The sequence below is a fragment of the Phoxinus phoxinus genome, assembly GCF_949152265.1.
Source record: "Phoxinus phoxinus genome assembly, chromosome: 13".
NCBI lineage: Eukaryota > Metazoa > Chordata > Actinopteri > Cypriniformes > Leuciscidae > Phoxinus > Phoxinus phoxinus.
In genome coordinates, this window is record NC_136888.1 from 3,283,904 (window position 1) to 3,302,477 (window position 18,574).

Below are 18,574 nucleotides of genomic sequence, written 5' to 3' on the forward strand. Positions count from 1 at the left end.
TGTCTGTCATCAAACAGAATGATTCAGAACGCAGACGCAACATTTTCCAGAGCCGTAATGTGGGCAGCGCATGCTAATGTTGACAGCCAAGGCTGCTATTTTTTTGTTGGGAAGACCTTTGACCCGTTGCATTATGACTCTGAGGAGCTGCACTAAATAAAAGAACGATTCCCAAAGGGAGATTTCGCAGTTATGCCATAAAGGAAACATTTTTGGTTCTCAAAAGAACCTTTCAGTAAACAGCTCTTAAAAGAGCCATTTTTTCTTAGTGTCTGAAGAACATTTTTTCCACTGTTAAGAAGCTTTTGTGCAGTGAAGAGTTCCCATGGATGTTAAAAATCCTTCAACTGTAGATGCAATTTAAGAAGAAGTGTGTGAACTGAAGACGAGGAAGTTAATATAATATAAATTTAGGATCTGATCAAAGCAATATGGTGGTTAATAAACAACTTTTATATTTTAAGCGTGCAGGTTTGGAACAACATGAGTAAAGGAATTTTTTGGGTGAAGTATTCCATTTTTTTTCAACATGAAATAACCATGAATACATTTACATAATTTATTAAATGTGGTTTGTGCTAACTTCTAGATACATCTTGCAATAATTTCAAGTTGCATATGTTAACTATGGGTAAATAACATTTACTTGAAGTCCTCCTGTGGTGAAAATACAGCTTTTAATGTTGTTTATGTGGTGTTTTTAATCTGCTTTAACACACACCATGTGTAAGTTCATAAGTCGACAGCATTGCTGAGTATTTTCTGCTTAAAACTGCAGTGAACCAAAGACAGTCTCAAAAACACGGTGTGAAATCACTGATGTTTCTGACGTCACAAACTACCTTGTAACCAATCACGTACGTGCCGGCGGGTTTTTAGCATATCTATGACCTCTCTGATGCAATGAAGTCTCAAGAGAAGTTATCCTTTTATATCTATGTTGATATGAAAAATCGTGTAGATTTAGCAATATAGCGTGTGTATATATTATGATGTTATGATGAACGTCTCGGTTACGGATGTAACCCTCGTTCCCTGAGTAGGGAACGGAGACGTTACGTCGAAATGACGACGAATGGGGTTCGCTTAGAAGCCTATCCTCTTCGAATATTAATAAAACGAGCCAATGGCAAGCAAATGCCATGGGTCTGCTGAATTTGCATAGCGTAACTCCGCCCCACAGTGTGGGTATATAAGGAAGTGAGCCGGCAACATGCAGATATGTTTCTTCGCTGAAGGAGCCAAGCTGAACTCAGGCTGTTCCAGCGGTACAGCGGAAGTGGCAGGAAGACGTAACGTCTCCGTTCCCTACTCAGGGAACGAGGGTTACATCCGTAACCGAGACGTTCCCTTTCGTAGTCACTTCGAGTTACGTCGAAATGACGACGAATGGGGTTCCCAGTCCAATCACGCCACCTCGGCTGTCTTCCAGTGCCCTGCGTAAGTCTGAGCTCCCTGTCGTGAGACTAGCACGGACGAAGGACTCCTACTTAACACAGGAATACCAAGGTACACTGGGAAGCATATCACAGTGGAATATGCAATCAGTGCCCGCCCGAAGGGGGGGGACTTAAGAAAACACATATGACCCGGAGGGGGGTGCATACGGATAACACTGGGGTGTCCAGCCCGTAGGGTGGAGTATTTCAACCCCAGGGGTGGCAGACTGGCTTGCCAAGGGAAAGACACATGCTCGAAGGAGGCTTACAGTGGAAATACACACGTGGGGGTCGCCCAGCGGGGGAACCATGCACATGGTGGCACCTAGCCAACGCGAAAGCTGCCGGAGGCATAACTCTGGCGTTGACGTCAACAGCGCTGGAGGAACTCAGGGCTTATCAGGCTCACCTGAGGAGAATATCGCACGTATCCAGTCCGTGGAGTGGAATGGCGAGCAAGCGAAGACACCTGAGCGGGTCCTAGCACCGGCTGGTTGAAGCGAGTACTCGGGAGGACACTGGCTCCACTCGGAGATTGTAGAATCTGGCGAATGTGTTGGGTGTCGCCCAGCCTGCAGCTCTGCAGATGTCTGTTAGCGAGGCGCCATGCGCTAGAGCCCAAGAGGAGGCCACACTCCGGGTGGAGTGGGCCGTCACACCAAGGGGGCACGGTCGACCTTGCTGCTGGTAAGCCAAAGCAATGGCGTCCACTATCCAGTGAGACAACCTTTGCTTGGAGAGAGCCCTTCCCTTCAGCTTCCCACCATAACAGACAAAGAGCTGGTCTGAGGTCCTGAAACATTGCGTTCTGTCTACGTAAGCACGGAGGGCGCGTACTGGACAGAGCAATGCCAAGGCTGGGTCTGCCTCCTCCAGGGGCAGCGCTTGCAGGTTCACCACCTGGTCCCGGAAGGGAGTGGTGGGAACCTTGGGCACATATCCAGGCCGGGGTCTCAGGATCACGTGAGAAAAGGCCGGCCCGAATTCCAGGCACGCTTCGTCTACAGAAATGCGTGCAGGTCCCCTACCCTCTTGATGGAGGCCAGAGCAACCAGGAGCGCTGTCTTAATTGACAGGAACTTAAGCTCCACTGATTGCAGAGGCTCAAAGGGAGCACTCTGCAGGGCAGTTAGTACCACTGAGAGGTCCCAAGAGGGAACGAGAGGAGGGCGAGGAGGCTGTAGTCTCCTCGCTCCTCTCAGGAACCTGATGACCAGGTCGTGCTTTCCCACGGACTTACCATCAACTGCGTCGTGATGTGCGGCGATAGCGGCAACATATACTTTCAGGGTGGAGGGAGACAGCCTTCGCTCCAACCCATCCTGCAGGAAGGAAAGCACGACACTGATCGGGCATGATCTGGGGTCTTCTGAGTGAGAAGAGCACCAAGAGACGAAGAGGTTCCACTTCAACGCGTAGGCATGTCTAGTGGACGACGCTCTAGCGGAAGTGATGGTAGCCACCACCGCTGGTGGTAGGGTACTCAAACCTGCCTCGTCCCGTCCAGGAGCCACACGTGGAGGTTCCAGAGATCGGGACGAGGGTGCCAAAGGGTGCCCCGTCCCTGAGAAAGGAGGTCCTTCCTCAGAGGAATTGGCCAGGGAGGTGCTGTCGCGAGGAGTACAAGTTCGGAGAACCAGGTTCGGGTGGGCCAGTGCGGCGCAACCAATATGACCTGCTCCTCGTCCTCCCTGATCTTGCACAGGGTCTGTGCAAGAAGGCTCACTGGGGGAAACGCATATTTGCGGAGGCCCCGGGGCCAGCTGTGCGCCAGAGCGTCCGTGCCGAGCGTGCCCTCGGTCAGGGAGTAAAACTGGGCGCAGTGGGACGAGTCGTGGGAGGCAAACAGGTCTACCTGTGCGTCCCCGAACTGATCCCAAATCAGCTGGACCGCCTGGGGATGGAGTCTCCATTCTCCAGGAAGAGGCTGAAGCCGTGAGAGCTCGTCGGCTGCACAGTTCAGGTCTCCCGGAATATAAATGGCTCGAAGCGACCTCAGATGCTTCTGACTCCATAAGAGGAGGTGGCGGGCGAGTTGCGACATACGGCGGGAGCGTAGACCACCTTGTCGGTTGATGTACGCTACTGTCGCGGTATTGTCTGATCGGACTAGTACGTGCTGGTTCTTGAGCAGCGCCCGGAAGCGGTGCAGAGCGAGACGTACTGCCAGCAACTCGAGGCAATTGACATGCCATAGGCGGTGGGGTCCTGTCCAGGAGCCCGCGGCAGCATGTCCATTGCACATGGCACCCCAGCCCGTGGAGGAGGCATCCGTTGACACAACAACATGCCTGGAAACTCGTTCTAAGGGCACTCCGGCCCGTAGAAAGCTGAGGTTCGTCCACGGGGAGAAGGTCTGACGGCAGGTCGGAGTAACTGGTACTCGGAGCTTGCCCTGGTGCCATGCCCACCTCGGGACTCGATCGTGAAGCCAGTGCTGAAGCGGTCTCATATGAAGCAATCCGAGCGGCGTTACCGCGGCTGCAGATGCCATATGCCCCAGGAGCCTCTGAAAAAGTTTCAGTGGAACCGCACTCTTGCTCTGGATTTGTCTCAGGCAAGTCAGCAGTGACTGCGCGCGCTCGCTCGTAAGCTGCGCGCACATGGCGACCGAGTCGATTTCCATACCGAGAAAAGAGATCCTCTGCACGGGGCAAAGTTTGCTCTTCTCCCAGTTGACCCGAAGGCCCAGACGGACTAGGTGCCGGAGCACTAGGTCCCTGTGTTCGCAAACCTGGTCCCGAGAGTGAGCTAGGATTAGCCAGTCGTCGAGATAATTCAGGATGCGAACCCCGTGTTGCCGTAGCGGCACAAGGGCTGCCTCGACGACCTTCGTGAAGACGCGAGGAGACAGGGCCAGCCCGAATGGGAGGACCGCGTACTGGTATGCCTGCCCCTCGAAAGCAAACCGTAGAAACGGCCTGTGTCGAGGAAGAATGGAGACATGAAAGTAGGCGTCCTTCAGGTCGATCGCTGCAAACCAATCCTGTGGCTGCACACATTCGAAAATGCGCTTGGCCGTGAGCATCTTGAACGGAAGCCTGTGAAGGGAACGGTTCAAGACGCGCAGATCCAGGATTGGTCGTAACCCACCGGTTTTCTTGGGGACAATGAAGTAGGGGCTGTAGAAGCCGGACCTCATTGCGGCTGGAGGGACAGTCTCGATCGCACCCTTCGCCAGCAGGGTGGCGACCTCCGCTCTCATGACAGGGGCATTGCCACCGACCATAGTGAAGCGGACTCCCCTGAAGCGGGGAGGAGACCGCGCGAACTGAATCGCATAGCCGAGCCTGATGGTCCGCGCGAGCCAGCGGGACAGGTTGGGAAGCTCTAACCAGGCTCCCAAGGACTGTGCCAGCGGGGTCATGCGGACGACAGACGTCCCCGCGGGGGTGCAGCGAAGCGGAATGACCGGCCCGGACGTGGGTGGCATAGCGGCCCGGTGTGGGGGCACGGTCATTAGCCGCGTCCTGCCAGAGGGAGCCAGGGAAGGACCAGCGTTCCACGGGGGCGTGCTCTGGCAGGGGTCTGGCGACAGAAGGGGATGAGAGCGGCGGGGCCCGTGGGCGGCGCGCACTGTCATTCCCTTCTGGGGGCTCAGAGATGGGGATATCAGTTCTTTCTTTAACCACATTAGGGTGCTGCCCACCCGTGGGTGAGCAGCGGGGAGTGGAGAACAAAGGATTCTCCCCCGGCCCTCCACCGGGGGAAGGAGTGGTCCTGCTACCATCTCCTGAGAAGAACTGATGGCCATCTCTGAGCAGCCCGTCTCAGGAGCGCCGCTTGGCCTGGCGTTTAGCGGGGCGCGGGGCTGGAGAGGGCTGGGGCGCCTGCCTGCGGCGTCCTCCACGACGCGGCCCGGGTGAAGGCTGCTGCTGGGGCCGTGCGGGAGGGGCGGGAGCCGCGGGAGGGCGCCCTCGGCGGCGAGCAGGCTGAGGCGTCTGAACCGACGGCTGGGTGGAGGCAGCAGCGGGCCGTCGGGGCAGAATATGACGAATAGCCTCAGTCTGCTTCTGGGCGGTTGAAAACTGTTGGGCAAAATCTTCAACCGCTCCGCCGAAGAGGCCAGCCTGGGATATGGGGGCGTCAAGCAGACGAGTCCGCTCAGCGTCCCTCATATCGGCCAGGTTGAGCCAGAGGTGTCTCTCCTGGACCACACTAGTGGACATCACCTGGCCCAGGGAGCGTGCGGTCACTTTCGTCGCCCGGAGAGCGAGGTCAGTGGCGGCACGCAGCTCATTGAAGAGCCCTGGGTCAGTCCTCCCCTCGTGCATGTCCCTGAGCATCTGGGCCTGGTAGACCTGCAGAGTGGCCATGGCATGCAATGAGGCGGCTGCCTGCCCCGCAGCTCTATAGGTCTTCGCCACCAGGGTCGACGAAAACCTACAGGCCTTGGAGGGGTGCTTAGGATCACCACGGGAAGAAGCACTCTGTGGACACAGTTGCATCGCAACAGAGCGTTCAACCATAGGCACCCCAGTGTACCCGTAAACAGCCGCCTGATCGAGAGGAGGAAAGGCGGAGGAGGTCGCCGAGCGATCACGGGAAGACAAGGGTGTCTTCCAGGACCTCGAGACCTCCTCATGCACATCCGGGAAGAAAGGCATTGGGGTTGGACGCCGACGTGAATCGGCGGCCGCGCCCAAAAACCAATCGTCCAGACGCGAGCGCTCGGGGCAGGGTGGCGGATTGCACTCTAACCCGATGCTCGCGGCTGCCCGGGAAAGCATGGCCGTCAGCTCGGGATCAGGATCGGGCAATGCTGACGCGCCCGGAGGCGGCAGCACAGCCGACCCCTCATCTCCCGAGGACTCCTGCCCACCTTGTGATGCTGTGATCGACATAGCATCGTCATTAGGAGCGCCAGACGGCGCACTCGGTCCGCCGCCGACCGTTGGCCGGGACTGATCGAGCGCATCATCTGGTCGGCTCGCGGGTTGCGGCACTTGAGAGGGGGATGTGGCCCGAGGACGAATCGTCGGTTGTTGTTGCCACACCGTCACCCTCAGGTCACCCTGGCCACCAGCCGAAGTACCAGCTCTATTACTAGAGGGGGTAGATCGGGGTGTGGATGAGGGGACTCTCACTCTTTCGAGATCACTGAGTCTCGACCGTAGTGTCGCGATGGTCATGTTTCCGCAATGAAAACATGAGTCATCCACAAGCGCTGCTTTGGCGTGCTCTAAGCCCAAACACGCAAAACAGCGATTGTGCCCATCTAAATCAGACAGCCAGTGACCACAACCAGAAGGGCACGGGCGATGCATCTTTAAAAAGACGTGCCACGCGCTTTGCTCTTTTAGAGAGAAGGAGAAATCCCCGCAGATGCTGAAGCGACCAGGGAGAGAACACACACACACTGGCAGATCACTGCTCAGATCGCAGGGAATGTGCACTCGCTGGAACTCGCTGTCACACCAACACCTGGAGGGAAGCTCGTCTCGAAGAGGAATAGAGATGATACTCAGGATGGCTTGTGGAGTGAAGGATAAACTTGGCTCCGAAAGCGAAAACATATCTGCATGTTGCCGGCTCACTTCCTTATATACCCACACTGTGGGGCGGAGTTACGCTATGCAAATTCAGCAGACCCATGGCATTTGCTTGCCATTGGCTCGTTTTATTAATATTCGAAGAGGATAGGCTTCTAAGCGAACCCCATTCGTCGTCATTTCGACGTAACTCGAAGTGACTACGAAAGGGAACTATATGCATTTCTCCACTGACGTTCTGAGTTGTTCAAAGTGTTTCTTGCTGAGAAGGCTGTCTGACTCTGAGATGGGGAAAGGTTTGTGTAACATTAGCAACACATTATTAGCTGTTTTATAACATAGTCAAGCAAATGCTAATCATATTAATTACCATTATGTGTCCGACGTTGTAAAGAGCGATAGCATTGTGCAGCGCTTACAAGTGGATCTCTGAGCGGGTGAGTGAGTGGAGGCGGGGTCATTTTGGTGATAGAAAATTTGTTTTAAAGGGATACAATTATTGACTATTACTTTAATCATTAATATTAACTTAAATTAATAAATGCTGTGAATTGCGATTTGAAGTTTGGCAGTTGTCTTGAATCTATCCTGGAAGTTGGTGGATAGAGCGCTCCAATTATTGTAGTTTATGATACTTACATGATTTGTTCATCATGATAATCTTCCAAAATTAACACAACTTTTATGAATTTTGAAGCATAAATTCAATCGGTAGAAGTCTAAAGCTAAACTTAGGCTATAAGGGAAATACACCACGGTCACATGACTTTAAAGTGATCACCATTAAGCTTCCAGTCTTTATTTAAAAAAAAAATATATTTCTGAAAGTTTGAGTTAGAATAGTTTGCAAGAGAATAAACACACTGAGGCTGTGATAGCAACTAGTGAGGGGATGAGTTTACCTTTTCGCCGTGATGATGTTTAACGTCCAACAATTTCTGGCTCTTAATAGCAACTTAAATTTTACTTAAAACAAGTAAAAGCTTTAAAAAGGGGGTATTACTAATGCATTTTATGTCATTAAATATGGATGTAATGGCGGTTCTTTAAAGGGGGTAACAGTCGTGGTGCACAGTTGGCAGCCAGTGCAAAATATTATTCTGATAAAACAATCAATGCATCATTTTGCTTACAACTGTTATTCAGTATTCATTCATTAAGATTGGGAAATGCATGCAATGTGTTTGCTCATTACCTGGCCAGCATCAGATGAAGCCGCACGCAGTTAACGCGACACAGGCCGCGGTGTTACACAGGACTGGCTGGTGACAGTGTGCAGCCCCCTTCCTAGATCATTTATCTGCTGTGGAAACAGACAGAATGCAATTTCCTGAGAGAGGGAAGCCAGGGGTGGGAGCAATGCACATCAAAGGCTCCCAAAAGATATCAGAAACTTGAGTACTGCCAGTGTTGTATACCAGCCATCATCTCTGCTTCTCATCACTGGCTGGCCAGATGGTCGGGCACAGAAATATGAAAACTTTCACTTCATACGCTAAAAACAGAAGAGTATCGATTAGAGATCGGTCGCCATATGAGAAAGTTTGCGTAGACTAACTGGTTGATAACCAGTCGATGCCAGTCAATGGTGGCTGACGTCACATGTTTTTGTTTTTTTTACTATTACGGTTGAATTTATTTAATTAGATTTCATCTACAAGACTTGGGTGAATGAAATCATGTGCTGAATTCTTTTGAATATCTAATAATGAAATTCATCTTTCTGTCATTCCAATTAAAATAGCAATTAATCATTGTGTCCAGTTCGCTTCAAATTTACACTTCAGGGAAGGGAGACAATTCTTAAATTCAGAATTTGACCCAAACATAGAAGTCAGTGCTCTCGTGGTTCGCATGCTAAAGCTAAAGATGATTGACCGTCTAGTTGAAACAAAGGTGTCAGTCTTGCGTATTCCTGAAATTCCACTCTGGACTTTTTCATTTTCCTGTTTGCTTTTGGAGATGTCTAGAATAACTTGTGTGCAGATTAATGTCTCAGTAAAGACCTCCACGTTCCCCCTCAGCTTTATGTCTGTCACTAATGGCTTTTAGAGGTGAGGTTAACTTTAAGCTAAGAGGGCATGTTTAAAGGATGGAAGCCCTTATCACATCTATCAGAAATATCTTGTCGGCAGCCATTCATTGCTCTTGGGATAAATAAACCAAAATAACTCTACACTGACTGAATGTCAGGGAGATAACAGTCGGCTGCTGGAATCACTCTCCCACCCCCCTCCCCCCTCTGTGGTAACTCACTCTCCATCTCGCTCCTTTTTTCTCTTTTTGGTTTTATTTGGAGGAAACAGAAAGCCCCAGTGTGAGAAGCCACTTGTTATCTGAGAGTCTTGGGAATCAAGCCCTCTGCGGAGTCTTCACTCACCACACTAATGAAAGCTGGACAATTTGTGTGCGTTCGTTCCCAACATACTTAAACCCCCATCTCTAGTTCTCTCCCCCAACCCTCAAACACTTAAAGTTTCCCAACTTTTCTTAACTTACCCCAGCAATACTTTAATAATGGGCGATTCCTTTTGTCTTTATTATGCTAAGTCCTTTGTCACATCATCTACTTATGTACATCAGCCACTGGTATAGGATCTGACAGTGTGGGATTGATTTTACAAAAACTGAAGCAATTGTTGATGAGCATTTGAAGCTTATTGTCAAAAATATGCAATAACATAAAAACATAGGCCTATCAAGCCAAACAATTAACGCGGTCACATCCCACTAAACATTGGATGTCGGATAGACGTGTAGATCATGTCTGTATTGGGTCCGTCGGTCCATGACCAATTCTGGACATCTATTCAACGTCCAAACTAGGTCCACAATTTGAACGTCCAACCATGACCCAACTTGGACGTCATATTGACATTCAACATTTGACCTTTGAAATGGGTAATTTTTTGGACGTCATTTAGACGTCTATGACAGGTGCAGGAAATTTACATGATTAATATGTAATATTTTTTATTTACAAATATCAACATATGAATACAGATTATTAAAAATTATTTAAGATCGTTTTCCAAAAACTCCATTTGATTGTCTCAGCACCAGGTGATAACTGGAGATGAAGTTTAATATAGTTTTCCTTTAGCTCAAACAGTAGAGCATTGGTGCTTGCAACGCAAGATCATGGGTTCGATTCCCAGGGAAAGCAAGACCTGATAGGAATATAAATGTGTAATGCAATGTAAGTCACTTTGGATAAAAAGCATCTGCCAAATGCATAAATGTAAATACAATGGTACAGAAAACACGTCCTCCACTCTTTTGAAACATGGGACTACAGTTATAGAAGTTGTATAAAAACAATGTAAAATTTGTCTAAATTTGATGTTGAAAAGACGTCCACAAATGACCACATTTGGACTATATATAACCCTTACATGGAGGTCCCACGTATGTCAACATTAGACATGCGGATGATGTCCAAAAAAGACGTCATCTGGCGTTACAAAACAACCCCTTCAGTGGACCGAAATTGGACGTCCAAAAATGTCATAGAAAAGACGTCACTCCGACGCCACATTGCGCAGTGGGATTAGTGATATTTCAGTGAAATTTCCCATCAAAAAGGTCAATTGTCAATAGTGTAGTGATTTATGACACAGAAGTCACTTTAAAACCAAGACAGCAACATCTGGCCAAGACAGGCCCAGATCAGGCCCACATCTGGTATGCTTAGATTCTGCTCGGCCCAAATGTGTGCCGGATCTGGCCCGACGCTATGTTGCCATCTGGGAACCATGCAGCTTTCTGTCAAACTCACATGACCAACTTGATCATGAGCAAAATCTTTGAGGGAAACGCTTTTAACCTCAAGGAAAACTCACAAACACCTAGATTCATATTGAAATGACTGGATTTCACCCATGAAATTTGATGAGCAACGGTAAATGTGACCACACTCTGAGGTAAAAAATAATAAAAATCTGTGCCCATCATACACTACGCAGTTTTATTTAAAATTGGTCAACTCTGGCTGCCCAAAACCTGTAAATTGGCTCTTGCTTTTGGCAACTAGTGTTAACTTGTCCAGACTTAAATTTCTTGTCAAAATACTGTCTTTATAACCGCCAGTTTCTCTAAAGAAGGTACAGCACTGGGCAAATCTTCTCTCCATTAATCTACCAACGACTCTCTCGCTTTCTTTGTGGGGAAACTGACAGGTAAAGACTTAGATGTCATCCCCCTTCACTTGAAACCCTGGAACCGTGCGGGAGAGGAAGGCACATGAGTGGCCGTTGACAGTGGAGGAATTGGTGGCAATCTAGTGTCCCACAGAGGGAACGAGCTTCCCTGTTCTGAATATGGTAGTGATTTACATTGGTGTCCAGACATGAGCTCAATGAAGTGTCTAAAAGACAAAAGCCGTTGGTCAACGTGAAGGTCTTTGATCCCCCTGTGCGCCCCTCATGCATCAAAGACATTTTCTTAGGTCTTTTTTTGTTTGTTTTACCATTTCTTCTCCTCGGTTAACTTTCTATTCTGTTCAGTCTGCCCCCACTGCTGGAGTCACTTACAAAGCATTGAGTGCTGTATAGTTAGGAAGCCACCAGGGGAAGCAGGTTCAAAGAGATAGCAGAGTGCTTCTGTATGGCTCAGTCCCCAGTGAACGGATAAATACATGCATTCAGCTCGCAGGTGCATGGGTCGTTGTTTGAACAGAACTTCAATAGACGCTACGGGAGATTCAAGGGACAGGAGAAGCCTATGTGAAGGTGGAGATACTATATAATGCATGAAATCCACACTGTCTCCTGGCATCACGTGGAAAGCTTTCAAAAGTAGACTGCATTAATATGTGCACAGATGGTTTTGTTTTGTAGGTCCTTAACCAATCTTGTTTGGTCACCCCACCTCAAACTTAATAATAATATAATGGTCAGTCCATCTCAGGTGGTCCAAAAATGGTAAAGTTGGTTGCTTGGCCAATTTAAATTTTTCTATTTTGTCTCTTCCCAGACAGCAACATAGTCTCGGCCCGAGATCCGGCCAACATTTGGTACGAGTTCCAGACATGGGCCGGTTCTGGGCTGACACTATGTTGCTGTCTGGGTTGGTATTGCGAAATCACCTATTTTTTTTTTATTTTTTTTACTTTAGCCATGGCAGATGTGTTGTGTCATGGCGAACAATGAATTTTGGTTATGCTGTAGACTTTACAAAAATAAAGGTTCTTTATTTGGATTAATGGTTTCATGGAGAACCTTTAACATCAATTGAAAAAACATTTGGACACCAGTAATGGTCTTAAGAATTCCACCATGAAATAATTCAATTATTTCTGTTTGCTCAGTGCAATGCATTTTGGGATTGCCTTCTCCACAAATGATAAATGCAATTCCTTTTTGTGTGTGCCATAGCTGTTGCATTGGGTGCACGCCTACACTCTTAATAATAAAGTGAGCAATGCCATAAAATTATATTTTTGGATTCCCCAAAAAACCTTTCAGTGTGCAGTTCATAAAATAACCACTTTTTTAGTGTGATGAATATATTAATAATCTGATGAACCTATTCGTACTATAAAGAACATTTTGTGTAAAGGATGAAAAGTTCTTCATTAAAGCAACTGATGCTATAAACAACCTTTATTTTTTAAACATGATGCCTTAAAATGCCATCTAGGTAGGCAGCTCGCTAGGTTTTGGAACAGATCCATTGAGTGTGGACACAAGGTATCCCTCCTTAAATCCACACAATGATTATCTGAGGACTGTCTGAGTCCAAAATCATCTTCTATTTGGATGCAGATAATGTTAAGTTGAGATTCAGTGTGCGAGCAAGTGTATACTTTGGGGAAGAGGGGGCTTTTAAAATGTGAGGCTTGGACAGGCAGCCTCTGCAACACTAATGGATTAACAGCTTGACCTGGCATGCTAATGGATATTGTCTGTGATGTAATGAGCTTTTAATTAGGTCACCTCTGAGCTTGACCCTCGTGTAATGAGGGGGGACGAGAAGCTGAGCGTAAGAGAGTGGAAGACAGATGACAGCCCCCTGACCTGCATGTGTGAAGCGTCTCGGGTTGTAAACAGCAATGGACATTCCTTGCATTCTCCTCCCAGCATCCCTGTGGCCTTCCACCCTCAAGCCTTCCTTGGCCAACTGAGGTTCTGCAATAAAGCTTATCCTTGCAACAGTTTGAGTCACATTTCCTTGACTGCAAATTTAAGCAAGACAGACCAGCTTTTACAGCAGGTGTTCTATAAGCTTAGTTTCTTTTAACTTAAAGGGGTCATGGAATGCATTTTCGGATCTTTATGCTACTCGAGGTTAGCTAATGAAGTTTCTTTTTGCATCAAAAAACTTAAAATATTCATAAATAATAATTTCCCATCCTCATTTTCATTCTCTAGGGCTTATCACACTTATAGTAGTTAACCCTGAATCATTCTAAACGGAATTATAATCAAACTCTATCTTGCTTCATGTTTCACATTGCTCATACTTTACCCAGGGATAACATTTATTCCTGGGTATTCACAATGTACATTCCTCAATCCCCGGGTTAACATTCTTATTTGTATATTTGTCAAGCAAATCAGTAGTAACAATGTCATTAATTGGATAGACGTAGAACACAGCCTGTTTGCAACTGTTCTTAGCGTTGCACATCCTTATGTTGTATATTGCAGATTATCAAGTTTTTCCTGAATTAATTTTTCAGACTATAAAGGTAAGAATAAAATGGTCACCTCTTCGCTCCAATGGACAAGTTTTCATTTCCCCCCTCAAATGCTGAAAATACTGTTTATGCAACATGTGGTGTTTCTATTACTGTCTAAACCATGTGAATATGATGCACGTGATTGGTTGTCGATAGCTAAGCATCTAGTCGACACATTCTAACACCGCATCAATTCACACTGCACAAGTTTGGTCCTGCATTGTAGGATTAACAGCACAAAAGTGGTGCAGGTTTTCATAACCCGGTTAAAAAGCAATGCAAACCCCACTTCTACATTATAAGTTAAAGCGTTCCTCTACTGGGAATAAAAGCAGGGTTTAGAAAGAGGATAATCAGGGGTTCAGCGCAGTGTGAAAATCCCTACTGTCACAAACACTTCATTTAAAGTTGTGTTTTTTACTTGCAGTTTAGTTCAAAAAATTGGTAATGTGAAAGCTGTCATGTGTACTGGGGAGCACACCACTGTACCGAACCTAAGACTACCTGTAGGAGGTGGTCTGACTTTGATTGCAATGCATGATTCGGGTGAATGTGAAAGAATCTTAGACTGGATTTCTCAAAAAAAGTTACATGTGCATGCGTTTTAACTGATGATGATGATGTCATTAGGTCAACAAAACACATCAGTGGTGATGATTTATGTTGGATATGAGCGAGAGTGAGCGTGAAGTAATAGTGCTGAGTGAGTGCATTCAGAGCGGTAAATGAATGTCTCGCAGTCTGCCGGCTCCTCAAATGAGTCTGTTTGCAAGTAGCAAAAAATAAATGCTGCACAAAATAGAACCAAATTAATAATTAATATTACACTAGACCTGTAATTGGTTCAAATTAACCAATGCAACCACAACGACTGCCTCAGAGGACAAAATACTTGGCACTGCTGTAACTTTCAATGCATGATATTTAGAAAAACTGGTAACAGGTTGACAATAATATTAAACAAACTGTATGTTGTGAAATAAGATAAACAAATGAAAACATTATCATTCAATTGCTCAGGCACGTTGTCAAAAAAAAAAAACATCAGCCATGTTTGATCTTTTTAGAAGGATACACACAATTGTAGGTGGTGCAGTTAGTCTACAGTGATATCAACAACAGCATCGCTCTTGTGATCGATGGACCAGCATGAGTTGTTATGAGCATACCTCCTTGATTTGCAAACGCAGAAGAGCAAATGGAAAAAACTGTTCCAGAGTCCACTAGTGCGACTGCAGATACACCTGTAGCATTCACCAGATGGTAGTAGAGTGAAAGGACTAGGGTTGGGGTGGGAGTTATTTTCACTCTCTGTGGGCAGAGCTTGTGCTACATGTCTTTGATGGAGGATAGCTAGACACCAGTGATATACTGGGCAGTTTTTACAACTCGCTGGAGGGCCTTCTAATCTGACACAGTGCAGTTGCTGTAGCACGCTGTGATGCTGTTTGTTAAGATGCTTTCAGTTGCAGTGATAGAAGTTAAGCAGAATCCAGGAGGATAAATGAGCTTTCCTTAATTTCCTGAGGACGTAAAGGATCTGCTGCATCTTTGTGATCAGGATGGAGATGTTGAGGGTCCAGGAAAGGTCCTCAGGAACTGAAGCTGGTCATGCGGTCAATGACGCAATATCTGCGTTATCGCGTTTCCGCTCGTACTGCCATAGCATGACGTAACCATGGCGACAGACGTGGACAACTGCGTAGTGCATAATGTTTAGCGGCACGTTGTTCTTATTTAGTTCAAACATTATAGACCATGGCAAGCAGACTTTGGGACAAAAAAGGAGAACTAAAATGAGAACGGCGTGGCATTTTCGAGATGCCGAGAGCTCCACGTCCGTGACAAACTTAGACTTGACAGAGCTTCACGAGTCTCGACTTGACAGCGACACCGCTCTTGAACATTCTTTATTAGACAGGTGAGCAAAATGTACATAAAACAAATCAATGGTATATAGCTCAACATGATGAAATGTTGATCTAGCTTACTAGTAAGCTGGTAGTTTCATATAGCAAACGTACTAACACATAGAATAACATTATACATTTCAACACACTCAAATGCTGTTTAGTATGATAGTGTAACATTATACCAAGTGAAACAGCGCTGTGTTACCTCACAAGTTTAATTTGTCAAATAAACTGACCTGTGTGAGTAGTAATTCAGCACTTGTAGTTATAACAACTTAAATATCCAACTTAACTAAACTTAATATTTTAAGTCAAGCATGAACACATACTTTTTAAAGTTGAAACAAGGTTGGATTTTAAGTTGTGATAAATAATCGCAGCAGTTTATTTTACAGTGTAGTTCGGTAGAATTAAATATCCTTTTTCCTTTAACGTTATATCCTCGTGTGTGATATCTGTCTATTATTAGCAATCGCGACCCGCTTCATACCACTGTAATGTTAAAAAACATGAATGTTTTCACTCATCCATTAACATTATTAGATCCATCAGCTTGACAGCAAGTCCCATCATTCAGCTTGTCACTGCGGCATAAACCTACGCCTTTGTTATGGTAAGAGGTTAGCGACCCCTAGCGGCTAATTTTTTTTACATATTGTAGCTTTAAGCTAGTTAGTATGTCAATACATACATGACACACTGCTGTGAGCAAGTAAGATAATGCTGCCGCTGTACAATATAGTGTACATGAATTACTCGTAGCAGATCTACAGGTGGAGCTGGGGAAGGTGGAGGGTTTCTGAAAGCACACAGCACTCCTGCAGCGAAACCTGACCACTATTTGAAGGTTGAGCAGTTAGCTCATTGGCTTCTGATACAGCAGGAACTAATCAGCTGTGCCCTATAGAGAATGATGTGATTGCAAGCAGGTTGAGTTAAGGACCTATCAGCCTGCGCCATCTAGAGTTCATGTTTTTACTCATGTCTGACCTTGACGGACTGATTCCAAGAAATAAATTATTTCCTGGTCAAAAGTCGGGTCCTCAGACCCACACCCACCTATTGTGTAATCAAAACTGACCAATCAAAGGTGATACCAGCTAGAGCAAACTTTTCCAGAAAGTTCACTGTGGGAAGCTGTTTCAAAATTCCAAAATGAACTCTAAACGAACTTTGTTTTGGCCTGGTTTTGTTAAAAATGACATCACACTAGTTTGTTCTTTGAATTCGCTTGAACTATATCGGGGCCTTTAACAACCACCTAGCAACACAATTGCAACAAATCTCAATTTATAGAAATTTCCTCAAACTCACATTTTCTTAGATTAAATAGAGAGGCCTATAATAGGCCTCTCTATTTAATCTAAGAAAATGTGAGTTTGAGGAAATTTCTTCAGGTTGAATGGATTCACACAGAATCCAGAGAAAAGATCATACGTAATTTCACAAATGTTTACAATAATACCCTCAATGCAATCCACTTTCCTACATTTCCATGTGAGGTCCTTTTCAAAGCTGTTTACACTTTTCAACCTAGGAATGACTTAAACTTAGTCTCTGTATCTATATTATAACAGCTGGGATAGGAGAAACCTTAACATAAAAAAATATATCACCTTTAATATTTCATAACGAAATCAAACAATACACTACTAGGTCATACTACATAGCAGAGGCTGAAGGCAGTCATAAATCAGAGTAATATAACCAGACACCTGCAACATCTGCGAGGTCAACTCAACAACTTTAATGTCCATATTGAGGCTGAAAACGAAAGTTTTCATCCAAGCTCTGGAGCCGGGAGATGTGTTTCAGTTCTCTCAAGGTCATGCACAGTGCAAACCTCATTTCCATAAAAGTTGGGACATTTTGTAAAATGCAATAAAATCCCAATCTGTGATTTGTTAATTCTCTTTTAAAAAAATTATTTAGTCTCTTAAAAGGTTTTCAATGTTTTCACTGAACAACTTAATTGTATTTTGTAAATATAAACACATTTTGATTTTGACGGCTGCAACACACTACAAAAAAAGTTGGGACAGAGGCACAATAAAATATAGAATATCCAAGTTCAACTTTTATGAAACAGTCCACAATTTGCAGGTGAATTCGTCAGACGGCCCAGTCTGTTGTGATTGATCTACTCTGCTCTGATTGGTCAGATGGCCCAGTCTGTTGTGATTGGTCTACTCTGCTCTGATTAGTCAGATTGCCCAGTCATTGTGATTGGTCTACTCTGCTCTGATTGGTCAGACGGCCCAGTCATTGTGATTGGTCTACTCTGCTCTGATTAGTCAGATTGCCCAGTCATTGTGATTGGTCTACTCTACTCTTATTGGTCAGACGGCCCAGTCTCTTGTGATTGGTCTACTCTGCTCTGATTGGTCAGATGGCCCTGTCTGTTGTGATTGGTCTACTCTGCTCTGATTAGTCAGATTGCCCAGTCATTGTGATTGGTCTACTCAGATCTGATTAGTCAGATTGCCCAGTCATTGTGATTGGTCTACTCAGATCTGATTGGTCAGATGGCCCAGACTGTTGTGATTGGTCTACTCTGCTCTGATTGGTCAGACGGCCCAGTCTTTGTGATTGGTCTATTCTGCTCTGATTGGTCAGATGACTCAGTCTGTTGTGATTGATCTACTCTGCTCTGATTGGTCAGATGGCCCAGTCTGTTGTGGTTGGTCTATTCTGCTCTGATTGGTCAGATGACTCAGTCTGTTGTGATTGGTCTATTCTGCTCTAATTGGTTACATGGCCCAGTTTGTTGTGATTGGTCTACTCTGCTCTGATTGATCAGATGACTCAGTCTGTTGTGGTTGGTCTACTCTGCTCTGATTAGTCAGATTGCCCAGTCATTGTGATTGGTCTACTCAGATCTGATTGGTCAGATGGCCCAGACTGTTGTGATTGGTCTACTCTGCTCTGATTGGTCAGACGGCCCAGTCTTTGTGATTGGTCTATTCTGCTCTGATTGGTCAGATGACTCAGTCTGTTGTGATTGATCTACTCTGCTCTGATTGGTCAGATGGCCCAGTCTGTTGTGGT